The 15,463-nt window shown below is 42.2% G+C and overlaps 1 long non-coding RNA gene across 1 annotated transcript in view; it reads left to right on the top strand.

Moving 5' to 3' along the window:
• LOC310698149 overlaps positions 1-15,463 on the top strand; it is a 196,295-nt gene that overhangs the window by 13,970 nt on the left and 166,862 nt on the right. The window contains exon 2 of the long non-coding RNA XR_014521358.1: positions 3,481-3,588. This is a non-coding gene — a long non-coding RNA (uncharacterized lncRNA). The remainder of the gene's footprint in view (positions 1-3,480; positions 3,589-15,463) is intronic.

The following is a 15,463-nucleotide window of genomic DNA, read 5'->3' as shown; positions in this document are numbered from 1 at the left end:
GAAGCTCAGGTTGATTGCAAATTTACTGTCTGATATTAACAGAGCAATCATATGTACAGAAAGTCAGCGTAAGTTCCAAGCTGTGTTCAGAAGTGTGGGTATCGCTGGCTGAGCTGGCAGAGTGGAAACAAACATTTAAAATAGCATTTCACTTAGACCATCCTTTTCGCTGGTGTTGTTCTCACCGGGCTTTGTTGAGCTGAAACAGGTTTGGAATAAGTGTCTCTCCTTGCCCCATCCCACCCTCAGCATTTTTGAGGCTTATGCTTGAGAGCAGGTGTGGTGTAGTGGTTGCAGTGCTTGACTAGGACCTGAGAGACCGGGGTTCAAATTCCCACTCAGCCATGAAGCTTACTGGGTGATATTGGGCTAGTCACGGGGGGCTGCTAGGGGCGCATTGGAAGATGGCCGACAATACCATCTCTCCGGCTCACACGAGGTAATTAAGAGGCTGTTATGGGAGTATGCAGCCTCCCTTGTTGCCCCAAGGGAATGGGGAACACTGCCTTGCCTGCTGTGCCCATAAATCACCCCCGGATTCGAAAGAAGGGGGTTAGGGCACTAGGCACAAAACCCTTGTGTGGGATCCGGCTCTCCTGGACGCTGTCTCTGAACGCGCACTGGCTGCAGCAGCTTGAAATAAACAATTAGAAAGAAGCATATGCACATATTTCAAGTGAAGAACGGGAGTGAAGACTGCTAATTGAAGAGACCTCTGTGAAAGTAGAGCGACTGGTTGGACTTAACAGGAATATATCATGAAGAAGATACATCAAAGGTTCGGTATATCGACAGCGGGACTGGGTGGGGGGTGGGGGAACTTTTTTTCTTTTCTTCTATGTGATTAACCAATAACCCCTCCCCAAAAAAGAACCGTCGCGTAACTGACCTAAGCAGGATGATTAAAAACTGTTTAGAAATGAATTACTAACCAAAAGTCTGCCTTATGAAGATCAAGAAAAGAGCAGAATTTGGAATGACGCAGCAATAAAAACAGAGTCGCCATGTTGGCAGGTTCTGTCGAAAGATTGACGACCGGGAGGAGGAAGCTATGGATTTGTTTTTATACTGGATTCCTGGCGAACCTCCTCAGAGGACTGAGAAAGGGAGTGACAGACCTGTGAAGATTAACGACGGTAAGAGTGTTTTTCTTTATGGAAGTGATGATATACGGAAGCCGTCTCAATATGACTCTTGGATGAACGGAAAAACTCACACAGGATTGCAATTTGTTTCAACCCGCTTGTGGAGACTATCAGAGAAAGGAAAAATATATGAAAAAAACAAGAAGAGATGTGGAAAACAACAAGAAAGGATTGGATAGAATTGCGAACCTTATTTGGACAGATTTGTGGACATTAAAGCAGCAGCAAGAAGATGATTGGATCCCCTTCGGAACTTGAAATATGGGTACCCCCAACAAAAATTTAAAATTTGGCTTTGTAATTTGGAATTTATGTGATTTGATTGGTCGGTTAATAAAAATTATTTTTTTTTTAAAGACATTGGGCCAGTCACTCACTTTCAGCCTAACCTTCCTCACAGGGTTAGAGCCGCAGAATTGTAGAGTTGGAAGGAACCCCAAGGGTCATCCAACCCCTGCAGTGCAGGAATCAAGAAGTAGGGGGGGGGAGAGAAGTATGTGTGCCACCTAGATCTACTATGAAACTAATGAAGCTTTAGCTTTGGGGCCCCTAGTCATGGTGTGGCCCCAAAAGTGACTTTCGTCCACATTGCTTTAAAAATTTGGGTTTACTAGACCAAATTTGATTCACAAAACTCAAATTGATTTTGTTGTTGTTGTTGTATAAATTTCAACAATCCCAAAGTTTGTGAGTCAGTGGCTGGAGCTTGGGGTTGTGTGCAGCCCACCCCAGCCTATTTAATTGGGTGGCCAGGTGTCGGCCACCTTTTCGTGGGCCCGTACACCTCTCCCAATGGTGGTCTGTGTGGGGTTGTGGGCTCCATTCCATGTTGGGGGCAACTCCCTAGCACAAGTTCGACCCCACCAGGTTCCTATCAGGTAGTAGGCAGGCTGCCTGATGCAGGATGCATGCCCAATGCCTTTGCCAAACCTACTCTTTCCTGTAATCAAAAAAGTTGTGGCCTATTTCAACCCAATACCATTCTCCTGGGTCATTCTTGTGGCCCTCCCTTCACCTGCCATGGCCCTTACTTAAGAGGGTACCGGAAAACCCAAACAATTGTGGTGTCTGTCATGGAACAACCCTACTGAGGAAGATAACAGTGGTTACCCAGACCTTGCTGCTGGTTGTGAAGGGGTCCCCACAACAGTTCAAGCTTGAGGGTCCACTACTGCCGCAACCTTCAGCTCCTTGGAAAGATGGGATATAATTGTAATAAATACAATAAGCTCCACCAGTTTAAGTTCTGCTGGCCAAAGCAGCATAGCCCCAGCTGATCCAGGTTGAAGGAATTATGGCAGTATAGTCCCAGCTGATCGCTGACAGTCCAAGATCTTCCTATTTTTCAATTCACTCATCCTGGTGTATCTTGATTTATTATTTATAAAATTATTGTTTATCAATAAAGAAATAAATATGCTTAGAAAGTTGAAGGGATTTTAATCTGTTTTAGTATTTTAACTTTTGTATGTTTTAATGTAGTGTTGTGTTCAGAGGAAAGGTTCTGTATGCCAATGTAAGAAAGTCATATCATTTATCCACCCAGTTCAGTAGCGCTGGCACTGATTGGCAGCAACATTCCTGGGGTTTAGGCAGGAATATTTCCCTATTCCAATCTCCAGCCCTGCTTGGAGATGCTAGGGACTGAACCTTGGTTTTTCTGCATGCTAAGCATATGAACTATCACAGAGTTAAGGTCCTTCCCCAACACTCCCTGAATAGCTCCTACGTGCCAATCAAAATTGCCTGCCTATATTTCTGCAGATGCATCCCAACACACCCCAAAAATCAAAAGAAGATGCCTAATCCACTGGTTGCCCCACATTTTATTACAAAACAAAAAGCCTTCATGCATTTAGAGCTTCAGCTTTGCAGTCATCACAACTTGGGGCTGAGTGAGGTTGGGTGGGAGAAGCAATGTGTAATTGATAGGGACAAAGATAGTAGCTGACAGTGGTAGCATTTGGCACTGATGTGCATGCAGTTATTCTGACCATGATGACAGCAGTAAACACCATTTTGGTATGCAGGGCAGAGACAGTCCTATCGTTGGGCAGGGTGGTATGGCTGCTTCAGGCAGCAGATGTTAGAGGGTGGGGAGGCAGCTGTAGTCCCACCCAACTGAGCCAGTGATCAGTTTCCAGAGCAACGGACACGACTTATTGGTGAGGATTTCAGTGTGATTTGATAATGTTGAGCACATAGTGGTAACCAGCATTTGAGATCAAGAAACAACAACAACAAAAGCTTGCTTAAAATTCCAGATCTGTGGAAGTATTGTGTCAGCTGGTAAAAATCATATTATTAATGATTTAATTTCTGGTTTTTCCTGCAGGATCTGAAGTTCCAATTAAAGCTGTGTTTGGACCATTGCTTTATTGCCTGGCAGTGCTTAATCTTTCCTGAAAGCATCATCATTTATCTGAAACAAAAGAAGAACAAGGTAAGGACAGAAAGTAATGAAATGCAGCATAACACATCTGTCAAAAGAGAGCTGGGAGTAGCTTCGGAAAATATAATAATAATAATAATAATAATAATAATAATAATAATAATAATAAAGAATTCAAGATCAGTGACATTCAGACTTTATTTGTTGGGTGATAAATGTATTCATGTGGTGCATCCTAATTTTTACAAACTGGAGTTTGCCACAGTGATCCAAGCATTCTGGGTTCCGTTTACTTATATGTAGAATCAGATACTCTGGAAGTCAGAGAGGGTACAAAAAAAAGCCCAGGCTGATTCTGGGTGAGGGTAATCTGTAGTGCTAAGTGAGTCATTTGTTCTTTGGCATAGATGTTTTCAGTTCTTGAGCATGTTCCTACACAAATTAAGGTTTGAAAAGAGTTTTGAAGAAGCTCTTTGGAGTGGGGGGGGGGAGTATGCATTGTTTGCTGGCTCTTCAATTTGCCATCGTGGGTTGTATAATTCAGCTGCGGCTTCTAAAGCTTATGAACTATAGCCACAGTTTTATTTCGTAACAGCTGCCTCCTTACATGGTCTGGGGTTCCTCAGTGGTGGGACAACATTGCACATTGCTGGAAGCAAAGGACGAAACACCTGAAGTCCTTTGTGGGTGATTATGCTGGCCAGACCCATGATAAAAGCATGACTTGAAGGGACAAGGTATAGAATCCCCTAAAGTCTTACTAAAAGAGGGATAATTGAAGACCACCCGAAGGCTTCAATCGGTTCAGAATGCAACTATCTGGTGACAGTTAATGATTGGAGAATATTGGATTTGTTTTTAAATGTTTGTGGCTTATTTTTGTCTTTTGATTGTGTTGTTGTATTGTTTGATTGTGGTTTGTTCTTTTTTCTAGTTTTTCTTTTTCTTTTTTGGTTTTTCTGTAACTCTAAAATTCTTAATAAATATCATTTAAAAACAAAACAAAAAAACCAGAATGCAACTATCTGGGTTTGCATTACTGAATTTGTATTTAAATGAGAATTGGGACTTGGTGGAAAAACTAATAATTGGACTCCTCTTAGTGGCTGCACATATGGCTATAGTTACATATTGTAAGGTGTAAACCTGAATGCCTGGTACAAGAGAGCATGGTGTATTGCCCTTATAGAAAAAACTGACTCACAAATTAAGACTGGCAGGAAGAGCAAAACAGATACATTTGTGGCAGAATGGTGGAACATCGTTTCCTTTACACATTCTTCAGGAAACCAAAGACTAGTTCTTGTGGATCCCTTAATAAGAACAGTATTTACAGATGTATACTGTTATTAGCTGTGGTGTATGTATGTACAGGAATATAAATTTTCATAAAGTATTGGGGGGGAGATCACCAGGAAAATTAAAAAACACACAAAGCTTTATTATGAAGTTGAAATAACAGTCTAGCAAGAAATATAACTTTAAATAAAATAACAAAAGGAGAAAAAATTGAAAAACTGTACCAAAAAACAAACAAACTTGAGCTCACAGCTGTTACCACATAAAATGAAGTACATTCCTGAGAGACAACACAATAAATCAGATTTTACAACAAAAACCAACCTGAGACAAAGAGAATACAAAATGGCCAGCCCAAAACATTTTGGCTCCTGAAGCAAATGCCAAAATGGTGCCCCCTCATCGCCAGGGAAGAAGGGGCAAGTGAAAATCTACATCAACAACAAGGATGGAAGTAAGTAACTACATCAGGATCTGATGCCCCTGTGGATCCTGCCACCTGAGGCAGTTGCCTCACCTTGCCTCATGGGTGGGCTGGCCCTGATACAAATGTTATGAATACCAAACAATGCCATATTTCATCAAGATCTGCCATCCCTGTGATTGACTTGTCATATAAATAACAAATAGTTGTCAAATGGAGGCAAAATCCATAGGTTTAGCTGCACCCCAAGATACCCTTAATTTATGTGTTATTCTTCCCACAGAAATAAGGATAAACATTGCTTTATTGAACCAAATTGTTAAATAAAAAACTGAGGACTCCTTTCAGCCATGTGATATGGTCAAACAAACAGCTGCTAACAGAAAAAACTGGTTTACATATTAGATCTTTGACTGGAGATCATAGAATTGTAGAGTTGTAAGGGACCCCTGTGGAACTCCCTGCAATGCAGAAATTTCAACTTAAGCATTCAGACAGATGCTCGTTTGGATCATACTAAGCCAGGGATAGGAAACCTATGGCGCTCCAGATGTTGTTGGACTGAAATTCCCATCATCTCTGACCATTGGCCATGCAACAACCTCTGGAGAACAACTGGCTGGATTCAGAGGAGTGGTAGGGGCACCAGCTGGGGAATCCTAAAGGGAAAAAGGCTGAGAGCCAGGTGATTGGTGATGGGACGATGATGAGCGGTCAGAGTGAGAAGAGGGAGCAGACTGGGAGGAGGAAATGTCAGAAACTGAAGGGGAGACTTAGGCAGCTGTGGGAAGGTGGGGACCAACTGCCTCATAGGGCAGGAAGTGTTGCTGTGTTCTCCTGGCCTGGCCTGGCCTCCCAGGCTGTCTTGTTTCTTTGAATTAAGGGTTAGCTTCACTGAAGCTGTGTAAGTTATTACTGACGTGCTCCTGACATCCTCTCCTGACAACCACAGGTCCATGTCTCAGCCCCCTGCCATAATTATATCACCCCCTCCTCTCTCTTCTCTCTCTCTCTCTCTCTCTCTCTCTCTCTCTCTCTCTCTTTCTGCTTCTGTGAGTTTATATCTGCTAGTTTAGTAGTCTGATCTAGGTTTTTCTTGCTGTTTTTTTATTGAGGTTAAGCCTTAATGTTATACTATATATTTGCAACATATCTTCACACATACCTACACCACACCTGCTGTGTTTTTTTATAGCTTCCATTGTAAACCATCTTGAAGTATCCCAGTAGAAATGTGAGCTATAAATAAACAAATGACTGCTGGTTATATTATTTAGTAATACCTGACTGAACTGAGAGGTGTTTTCATATTTATATGTTTTAACAATTGATAAATAATATTGGTGTGTGATTTAAGGATTGATATTGCATCCTCTGTAATGAGTTTAAATGCTATAATGTCGATATAATCAAAATGAATTCTCTATTGAGATGGGTATATTGCACTTTGAAATGAATTTGTATTTGACTGTTTCTTGTAATGATGCATTAATATGGTTGGGGGTGTTTTTTGCTGCTGTTCTTGCATAGTGAACTGCACTGGACATGTAGGAAATTGCATGTAAAGTTGCATTTGGCATGTGGAAAATTGAAAGGGTGGTGGTAGTAGTAGAACTGAAGATTCCTGAGCCTAACTTGGGCACAGATTAATTCTGTGACTGAAGAAACAAGCTAAACTTTCCAACAATTTTTTTTTTTAAGCCTGCAGTTTCATGAGGTGAAATTAGGGAGTAGGCAAATGTTAGATTGAAGAGAAAGTCATTCTTAAAAGAAAACATACATAAACTCTTTCTGTTGAAAATCTAAAGAAGCTCAGTTGAAGGTTAAGGAAAAGTATTGTTGAAGAAGGTTAGTCAGAGCATAGAAAGTTTTTTTTAAAAAAATAAAGCAAAGAATTAATCTTGTTGATAAGAAAAGATGAATCACTTGGTGACTCTCATAGATTTGAATCATTCATAAGTAAGGTTTTCCAGCACGGAAGTGGCATATTTCTTATTAAGAGCAGCTAATGTGTTGCTACTGCTAATTATCTGTCATATTCTGTGGAGTTGTTGATTCTTATGTTGTTTGCAGTAGTGACTAGTTTTCATCACTGTATTTTATTTTATTTTCCGGAGTGGGGAGGGGAGGAAAGGAAGCATTAAGCAAATATGATTCTTGCCTTCAATCAGTTCTAAAACAGAATGCCAGGTGAGGTGGGAAAGCTTCTGGGTGTGCTTCATTTTTAAGGTGTGTCTAACTCATGGGTGGCCACTGTGCCAGATGTTGGACTACAAATCCCATTGCCAGTGCCTCCAAGGGTCAGAGATGATAGGAGCTGTAGTCCAGCAACATCCGGAGAGCATCACATTTGCTACCCCCAAATGATCACTGTAGTTGGGATAGCAAGGTACATGGCCCAAGTCCGAGACTGGACCTGATGGTTCTGAGAAAGCATTGGAGGGACCAGGTTATATCCTCCTAGTTTCAGGGATGAGGGACATGACTAGAGTAGTGGGGTGAAGCTACAAAAGAGCAATACTATCTCTAGTCCACATCCACAGCACTAGATCCTAAAATGCTTCTCGTGCCCTGCATACAACCCTAACCTGGAGAACTTGTCACATGATACTCATAAGCAGTGCTTTTTCCTGGGGGGGGGGATGCAGGGGTATGCATACCCCTAATCATTTTGTGAATCTAAGTTTGGGCTCATTGAGGGGCAGTATTTCAATATGAGTTGGAAAATGAGAGTACCCCTAAACATTGTTTTAGAGGGGGCGGGGAGCACTGCTCATAAGGAAGGGCTGATGTAGCACTTCTGTCAGGGAGTCTTGATAACAAACAAGCATTGTTAATTAAAAAGAGGATTTATTGCAAAAACAAATAGAGTTCATCGGAGCGGTGATCACAGCCATCTGTCCATAAATCAAAGATGTCCCTTCTAAGGAGGGTGTTTCCGGTGAGACCAGAAACAGCCAAACTTCCTCTTGTGACGTATTCTGTCTTGAAGACCCCCCCATACGCCTAGACCATGAACTTAGGGGGTCAGCTCCCGTCTGTTCCTCATTGTCTGAGAATGTACTTCTGTGATTCTACCCACTCTCTGAGCTGCTTTCATTTCTAGCCCCTGTGTTTTGTCCTTCCCTGGAGTGCTGGCAAGCAACCCGAGGACACTCCTCAACTCTGCTATCAGTTGGCATTCCTAAGGGCGGGGGAGTTGGCTCTCAGCTATAAACCTCCTGTCTTGCAGTTAACCCCCTCTCTCCTTGGCTGCTTCCTTCACTGAGAGCTGGCTGCAAACTTCCCATGGGGGCTGGCTCATTCATGACAACTTCCCTCAACTTTATCCAGTATAGAGACAGACAGAAAGAGAGAGAGAGCTTGAAAGAGTATTTATCTCCACACCACACCCCATGTATCTTTCTGACCACAGAAACTCATTAATGATGAGGCCCTAGCACAGAAAGACTGATGAGGATTTTAGAAAAGGGGATTCTCGGGGTAGTGTCCATTCCGTGGAACTTAATGCCAATGGGTATACATTTGGCCCCACATCAATGATTACTGCAGATACTACTGGGATTGGTCATACAGTTTTCATCAAATTTGAAAGGTGCCTATTAGAAGTACAGCTTTCTGGGGAACAATTGGGAGCCTGATTGTTCCATTGCAGATGTGAAAGGAGGCATGTGTTGTTTGTTTAACCATCTGTACAAGCCAAATTAGGATCCTTGAAGAGGTTTAAACCTGCAGGCCAGAGGTACCCCACCATTTGCTCTAGACAACCAGTAGCAAAATTCTTTAACTAAAATTTATTTATTTATTTCTCACTTTCTCATGATACAGATCTTTCAAATGTGGCTTACAAGTAATATGAATACAGGGTTGTTGTTGTTGCTGCTGCTGCTGCTGTTAAGCAACAACAGCAGCAATATGTAACAGCAGCAACACACACACACACGCAAACACATAGCAAGTCACCAGAATCCTTCCCACCAGGTAAACTGCAGAGAGAATCCAGCAGTGACAGGAGCAGACTCCTCATATCTTCTTTGCCTGCCCATCAACTTTCTCCTCTCCTTCCCACAAGGCACTTTGTGGCAGCCCTGTGGCAGGGAGGACAGTCCCTCTGGAGCAGGTGGTGGTGACTTCTGCATCAGTTCATCATGCACTCCTTGCCTACATCATAGGAAACTTTCCTTAAAGGTCCCCTAAGCAGTTTAAGAATTTCAATAGTGTTCCTGGCTTGAAACAGTAGTAATTACAGAGGCTTGTAGTAATAATGGTGGCTCGAAGATAGAAGATTATAGTAACATACATCTTTTGAAGGTGGGTAGGTTATTATTTCAACAAAACGACGAAGATACAGAAATATATTTAGCCATTTAAAACCATAGATATGGATCAATTAAAATCGAAACCCTGAAATGCAATTAGATGAAATATAGTTTTGAAGGTTCTTAAATGTCAAAAAGCGAGTTCTGCTTTGAAATCCTATCAAGTGACATTAATTTAAGCTTTAATTAGAATTTTGAACATGGGACCTGCTTACAGGGTTCTGTTTGAATGAAAATTATCCCCATCTTCATCCCAAAGAACAAAGTTATTGGAGTCTTTCTATTTAATTATAAGAAGCAGCTCTTTGTTTAAATCTTTTCTCACTTCATCAAAGCCTCTGTGGGGAGCAATGTGCTGCAGCCGATCAGCAAATTGACTATCCAATCATATTTTGGAAAAAATTAACTACTTTGAAAAGATTAGTACAATACTCTGATATTGCGATTAATTTGAGGCAGGTTTGTTCTGGAACACCTTTACTGTCAGCAGAGTAATTTCTCTTAGCTTGGAGAATTTTGCTGCTAAAATACTTTTAGTTGCTTTTTTGTTTGATCTTTAAGGGCCATCACTGCAAACAAAGGTTGTATCCAAGTGAAATGAGTTCTGCTCATACAATAGAACTGCCCCTCTCTCGCCTCTCAACCCTCGGGTGCAGAATTGGGAACTGTGTATTTTAGTCTTTCAAAAGTATCAAGTGGTTTGTTGCTATGCCAAAATCAAGTAAGGTTCATCATTCTAACAACTGCTGTTAGAAAAAAGTCTAGAAGTGGCTTATGTACCCAGTTCTGCTCCTAGAGAAGCAGATCAGATTTCTTGTATAATACAGGGGACTGTCTGTATTAGTCCTACTCAGAGACCATATTTAAATCAATGGAGAAAACTAACTTAGGTCCATCAATTTCAGTGCCTCTACTTTGAGAATAACTTAGTTGTGTATAACCCAAAATTCTCATCTGTGACAGACAAGAGAATTCCCCCCACCTAAGATGGGTCATATAGTAGCAGTAACAACAACAAATTTTACTTTACAATAGATTATACAATTATAAAATCCATTCCAGCCAGAACAAAGGTACAATTCCCAGCACCCTTAACAAATTATAGTTCCCAGGATTCTAGCTCAGTTGGTAGAGCATGAAACTCTTAATCTCAAGGTCATGGGTTTGAGCCCCACATTGGGCAAAATGATTCCTGCATTGCAGGGGGTAGCACTAGGTGACCCTTGCGGTCCCTTCCAACTCTACAATTATTTGGATCTCTTTGATCTTTTGTGGGCAGCAGTATAAATTCAAAAAAAGAGGAGGGTGCCATGAAACAAAATACCTTAAGCGTCAAAAGTAAGGAAAAGTGAGTCTTCAGCATACCTTGCTATGCAGATTGATGCTTCTGTAATTTCTAGGCTTGATATGTTCCATACGTGAAGTCTCTGAAGATGGCCCAGAAGCTTCAGTTGATAGGGAATGCAATGGTTTTTTTCCGAAGTGGTTTGGGAGGTGGGGCTCATAGTCAGTCCCCACCTCGCAGCAGGGCCAGTCTACCCTGAGGGATGCTGAAGCGATTGCATCGGGGGCAGGTGAAGCAATGTGGATCAATGCTTTCTTATTGTATAATAAAATTGTAAGGTTGTTATCATGCTTTCCTTCATGTGGGCTTCTGTGAAGGGAAGAGAGGGTTGGATGCACCTGGGTTCCAGAACCTGTCCAAGCATGTTTGTGTGGTAGCTCAAGGTCTGACAACATGCTTACCCTGAGCAAAGCTAGCTATATTACTTTGAGGAAATGAGAAAAACAATTGAACTGGTGACAATTTCTTCTCCAGTTTCCTCTAAAAGTACCCCCTCCAAGGGAGTTGTGCCTCACCTCAAATCTAATGTATTTCAGTAACAGCTTGAAACTTGTTTTTAAAAACAACAACACCCAAGCATTTGTTGTATTGATAATTCTCTGCTTGCCTCTCTCACTCCCTTCCCCTGCCTCTTTTATTTCTCAGTGCTTGCTGTTTTATGGTGATCAATTTGAGCCTGTGCTTGCAGGAGCACTTCCTGCCACTGGGTGTCATATAGGGCTGGTGGGATTGCTCCCTCCCCAATATAGCATCAAATATTCTTTCCCTCTCCCACAATGTTGTATCAAAGTGTGGTCAGTTTGTGCAGAAAATGTTACACAACGCTGCCTAAGTCCTGAGTACCACATTCACTTTGAAGTCTCCCAGAGCACAGCAAGCAGCCTGCTTAAGCTCTTAATTTAATTACTGGACATTTATTTAGATTTCTATCTGAAGCACAGCAGGGTAAGGAGGCAGACAGCATGCACTACAATCAAACTAGATCTTTTAAGTGCTCTGTATTTTTTCCCCATCTAGCTGTCCCTTGGCTAATAAGTCTGGTAAGATTCCCCCACCTTTTTTTCTTTTCTTTCCCATTTCTTTTTTGTTCTGTTTTCATTTTTTACTTTGGCACTAAACAGAAACTCTGCCTCAAGATCTTAATGCTGAATGTTTCCAGCTGCCTTGATATGCAATTTAGTATTTCTGTTTCTTTATTACACCATCAGTAAGTTAGCCTTGTAAAATGTAATGATGTTTAATTAGACATCCCTAAGAAATGAGAGCAAGCATCATTAACCTTGTCACTTTTCATTAAAATATGTATTTTTTTTTGTTCTCAAGTTGTTTGAGCCAGTATGAGCTCACATCTCTTTTTTTAATAATAAATTTAGATTCATCCAGTACAAGAGAACAACATTTGGAATGATCTCAACTTTTCTCCAAAAATATATGTATTCAGGGGGAAGAGGGCTATTGATGACTATTAGCCATGCTGTGCCCAAGCGCTGTGAGCCCTGCCCCATTGGCCATATCAGTAAACAAGCGCCCAGGCCCACACTTTATTGATTATAGTTGTAAGTGAGTTTTGGCTTGGCATTGGGTAGCCAACAACTCCTCCAGCCCACCTGCTGGAGGGATGCCGGGGTTCAAGCTTGATTTAGGCTTGGCCAGTGACTACCAACACCTAGAAACTTACTCAGTGCCCTATCCACCCAAAGTTGTGACAATTACTATGAGGTAGGCAAAATCCTCAGGCAGGCCCCATTCATCCAACGGGGAAAAATCCATCTCTGGCCCCAAATACGGTGACCATAAGAACCAAAGCAAGGTTGATCTGGGAACAACACAGTTGCAGAGCAGAAGAGTACCATATTGGCCCAAATATAAGCAGCACTTTTTCCGCCAAATTCCTCCCATGCAGAATATAAGTGCAGCTTATATTCGTGACCTTACACGGCGCGGTGCCCACCCGCCGCTCCTGCCTCCCCTGAGCCACCTAGGGAAGGGGGGAAGGTCACTGGCAAAGCGGCGCGGCTCCCCCCCATCAGGAGGCAACCCCGTTGTTTTCCTTTTTTCTCCCTCCCCCTTCAATTTTAAAGGTGCGGCTTATTTGATGGCGCGTCTTATATTTGGGCCAATACGGTATATATTATGCATTATGGGAGGGAGATTTGAAGTTGACTGCGGTCTCAGGCTGGGGCTAGCCTGACTTTAAATCCACAGGGAGTAGACCAGAGTGAAGACTGCAGGAGTCTGACCCAGGTCCACCCCTCATGGTTGCGCCCCCAAGCCTGCCTGCAATTGGTCTAAAATCTCAGGTGGGCAAATTTGAATCCTGTTGCTGACATGAGAGGCTATAGTTTCTCCTAACAGCTTCCGGAGCCTAAGACCACAGCACAGGACAGAGGATGGCTGAAGAGTCAACACCATGCTACTGAGAAGGGGTGAGCACTTCATGTTTTCAAGTAGCTGCACTTCATGTTTTCCATGTAGCTGGAAACCACAAGAAGAGAGAGTGCTGTTGTGCTCGGGTCCTGCTTGCAAGTTTTCCACAGGCATCTGGTTAGCCACTGTAAGAGCAGGATGCTGGACTAGGTGGGTCACTGGGCAAATCCAGCAGGTTCTTCTTATGTTCCATCTTGCTCAATATCATCATCATTTCACTGGCAGTGGCTTTCTGAGATTTCAGGCAGGGAATCCTTTCCAGCACAGTTCTGAAGCTCCTGGGGATTGAACCTGGGACAGTCTTCATGCAAAGCAAGGATGCTACCATTGAGTTATGGCTCTTCCTCCATGTAAATGATGCACATGAAACAAAGACTTGGGTAATTATATCAGCAAAGCAGGCTCCAGAAATATTGCACTAGCTGAATCTCCCAACTGCTTATCAGAGGCAGTCCCACACAGAGCACCCTCTATATTAGCACACAGAACACTTTCTACATTAAGAGAGCTTGCTTTTGAAACTGGATAAAAGGTCAAGTAGCAAAGCAAGACTGGAATGTGAAATCAGCCTTATATAGCCCCCCACCTTAAAATGTGGGTGGGGGGGGGGTGAAAAAGAAATGAAAATACTGATTTACAATTTTTCATCTGAGACTTGTATATCATCCACTTAACAGTGTAGTTCATTATTTTTTAATAACACAAAACGAGTTCAGAGCAGGTCATATATTAATAATATGCTGGAATCAGTATATGTGATCTCCTTTTATTTCCCATTTGCAATTTGTTTTCCTTTGTGGGCTTTTTTTTATTCCTCTAGCTAAAGGTGCTATTGCTATTTTAAACAATCACAGGAAAGGGGATGAATTCTGTTCTATTTTATATGTGAGAAGAGGTTGGCACTGCGTAGGCAGGGGTCTACAAAGCCTTTATTCTGGCTTAGAATAACCCACAGGAAGTTGGGGACATCACATCCAGATGAACATACCCAACAGAAGGAGGTTCAAACAAAAACTGACCTTGATAGTCCATTATGGGCCCTTTGCAGGCTTTGTAGTCTGCAGGATTGATCATCTGTTGCATAAATGGGGTGGGCTGCAGCAGGCACTGGGCTTTTTCCAGAGCAGCCTAACTCATTTTCACACCTACTACAAATTTTTAATTTGTTTCTATGTTCTGGAAGAATGAGATGAGGCACTAGAACTATGAGATAGCCACAATTTTATTTAAGAACATGGGAAACTACCTATTCTGCTGAGTCCCAATGCATAAAGACAGAAGCTCTTACATGTAAGTAATAAGGAAATCTTTATTCTGGTAAATAAAAGCACAGGCTTGGCAGCAAACATGGGGTTTAGGAATCACAATTCAAAAGTTCAGGAATGATTCAGAACTGGACAAAAGCAAAGAAGTTGCCCCAGCAGTTTCGATAGTCCACTTGCCAAGCTTTCAAAGAGGAAAAGTGACACACTTACTTCCAAAACTCACTTTGCAAAAATGTCAGGAATGCAAACACATGCTCCTCTGGGGTAGGTTTGGCACTCTCACCCACCTGGAGGTTCAAGCCTTCTACCTGTTACCTGGAGGGGACCATGCAAACTTGAGAGAATTCAGGTCAGACCTGGAAGTTTGGCAAGCCTAGTTCAGTCTCATATACTCCAGTAGCCAGTGAGTATGGTGAGGAATCTAATACCACTATAGTTCACTCTTTACTAAGTCTGGTACAGTCACTTGAATTCTCATCTCTTTGCCTCTGCTAATGGCAAGCTTCAATGTCAATAATTTTTCCTCCCACATGGAGGAATATTGAAATGGTCCCAGCTATTTCTTTTCCCCAAGATAGGGTGAATAATTTCAATGTTCAGTTGGAAAACAGCCTTTAGCAATGGTGTTATGGACTTTGAAGACACTCGAACTCAGAATACAAGGGAGGAACATGCTAAGAGGAAGGCACGCTTTGCAAATCCACACCATGATCAACTCCCCCCCCCCCCCGGGAACCAATGTCCCCCCTGTGGAAGGATGTGTGGGTCCAGAATTGGCCTCCAGAGTCACTTACAGACTCATTGTTAAAACCGTGTTTATGGAAGACAACCTTACTCGGCTATAAGT

The sequence above is a fragment of the Podarcis liolepis genome (assembly GCF_965112155.1).
Source record: "Podarcis liolepis genome assembly, chromosome: Z".
Lineage (NCBI taxonomy): Eukaryota > Metazoa > Chordata > Lepidosauria > Squamata > Lacertidae > Podarcis > Podarcis liolepis.
Note: the sequence above shows the minus strand (reverse complement) of the source record. Positions and strands in the feature narration are given on the sequence as shown.